Source organism: Aplysia californica, unplaced genomic scaffold (assembly GCF_000002075.1).
Source record: "Aplysia californica isolate F4 #8 unplaced genomic scaffold, AplCal3.0 scaffold00109, whole genome shotgun sequence".
Taxonomy (NCBI): domain Eukaryota; kingdom Metazoa; phylum Mollusca; class Gastropoda; order Aplysiida; family Aplysiidae; genus Aplysia; species Aplysia californica.
The window spans coordinates 460,673-463,431 of NW_004797379.1; positions in this window are offsets into that span (position 1 = coordinate 460,673).

Sequence of the window (2,759 nt, forward strand, 5' to 3'; positions counted from 1 at the left end):
AATCATTTATATAATAATATCCTTCTTCTGAGGAGCTCAATACTAATTATTATTTCCCCTTGCCTTGCTGCCAAGTGAACTTATCATCAAGATTTTTCAATTTATTTTTAACTCTGCACCAAATGACTACTGCGTAATCTAGCATCTGCGTTTGTTGCCATTTTTTGTCCAAAAGTTGCCACAAAAAGTGGCAAAAGTTGCCCAAAAAGTTGCCATTAATTTTCAAGCTTTCAACTATCTGTAACGACGTAATATAGCAATATGTTGATAGAGGTAAGAATCTATAGCACCAGAATTTCTTGTGCTCTGTTTTGAGCATCCAGAACATCATTTGTAGTCACCAAGAGGGTAAAAACGTTGAAAATAAAGGTTTCACAATGGAATGAAATCAAAATTAGAACAGCACGTATAAATAACCACACAAATTAACTAGATCTAATTAGGGCGCGAATCCCCCTATCTGAAGATTGGCTGTTTTAACCCCAAACGTGTGTAATTCAAGAAAAAGTAGGCTTGCAGGATACCACATGTAAATTATATTATGGAATCACACACAATTGGGGTGTGCCAGTGTCAGTATTCGGTTTTGGAGGAGACACGCTCTAACATAACACATTTATATTTTTAAAAGGGTAGGAACAGCATTAAATTAAAAGACATTACGCTGTAAAAATGCACGCCCCAAAAAAAAGAAAAACGAATTATCAGAACAATTTTTAGAAAAATTAACTCACCAACAAATTAAAACACAACAAAGAGAGAAAAATAAAAGACAGACAGCAACATAAATAGTATAATATAATGTACTTATATTCTCCGCATGAAAATAGTTACACATGGACATCTTCAAACTTATCAAAATACATGTCTAATATGTTATGAAGTAGCTTTGTTGTTTTGTCTTTTTTGAAAACTTATGCGAAATTCGCGGACCAAAAAATACGATTCGCGGGTCGCGGCCGCGACAAACGCAAATGCTAGCGTAATGCACACAGAGTGGGGACCCCCCCCCCCCCCCCCCCAATCGATCAAGATTTTCTAGTACTTGACCTGCGCTTTCTTCAATCAACCTTTTCCTTCTTGGATTGATACGATTTCACTCTTTTTATCACATTGGAGGAAGACCAAATCCTACCACATTTTTCAATATCCTTTGACTTTGAAAGTTTCATTTTAGTTTCAACTTTCTTATATTCATATTAAAATATAAAAAAGTATCTTTGGCCGTTAATAATAATACCATAACTTTTTACACAAGCGTCGTACAAACTCCGGGTGGGTTGCAAACTCTTCAGCGTCCAATTCTACTACAGAATCACGTGATTTCTAAGGTCACCTACAACGATTAGCGATCGAAAATTCAGCTCGATTAAACCGCCCGAAACGCGCTGCACTCTAAATTTGTCAAAATTTGCGTGCCACGCTTCGCGACAGAACGCGTAACGAACCTTGTAGTTTTAACTCAAAAATCGATAATGGTACACATTTCTCCCCCCATTGAAACTAACATGGCAACAAAAAGCACACATAGACCTCTCGTTTCATGTTGGTTTTATGATGCTAGGCTAAGAACTAATAAAGTTATGAGCCGAGAAAGAGAAAAAACCGGGATTTTAGCGGAAATCCCCACTCGCCGGGCGAGCGTGAAACCCCCTATAAATTAGAAGCCAATTTTTGTAGCACCATCCCATAAATACATTGTCCACAACTGACCGACAAAACAATTGTCCAGCTGTATAGGCATGACGTAGAGCGATATTGGGCTTAGAGATGACGTGGGAAGAAGGCGGTGACGACAGAGTGGACATACTCTCAAAAAATCAGGCAGCTGCGTAACAGTAAAAATTTGAAATTGTTGGATAGGAAACTACAAAGAAAAATATATAAGGGAAGGGCCACGTGGAACGTGGAGAAGTGTCACAGAGATTGATGGACAGAAAAATGGGAAGACGTGGAATAACATCAAGAGGCTAGCCTGTGATAGGGGAAATGGAACGTGTTTCTTCGTGGGCTGTACCCTGATACAGGATGAAACAGACATATCTGATGATGATACTGGGCTAATCATTACATCACTGACGCAAGTGAAGGAAGAAGGAAGAGAAGAAAAGAGAACGTACCGCCACTATCACAAGCAATCCAAATTTTGAGAGTTGGCAGTGTTTACTCCCCCATAAAGCCAGTGGCGGTGGGTAGTGAAGGGCTTATGGGCTTGAGCCCCTCACCCCCACCCCCTCCCCACCCCAACTCTATCCCTTAGTTAATGAAAGTTTCTTAAATCGCACGCAATGAACACAGTTGTCAGCTTGGCGGCTTGCCCGTTTATCCAATCATTGTTGTCACCGCTTACAACTATAGTAACCTAACAGCCAATCAAATGTCGTTAGGGCTCAGAAAGAATAAGCCGGTTCTCACGCCTGTCTTTAATGAAACTCTTCTTATAAAAAGGTAGAAGACATTTCTACAAAATTACACTGCACAGAGGGCTCACGCTCTCCCAGCCCTGACAATGGGGTGAAAGTTTACGGCACACTTTCCCCCAGTGACACAGATACCTATGCACCCACTGGGCCTTTGTTAGGCGCGTTCCATTTTCCGCAACAACACGACCCAATCCACCTCATAGACGGTATGTGTTTGGAGTGCTGTGTGTTTGTGCCGCTGAGATTTAACAGTTATTAATTACATCAAACCACTTTGAGGCAACTTTTTCTTCAGATAAAAACTAATTAGAGAAATTTGGAGGTGAAACGGCTTCG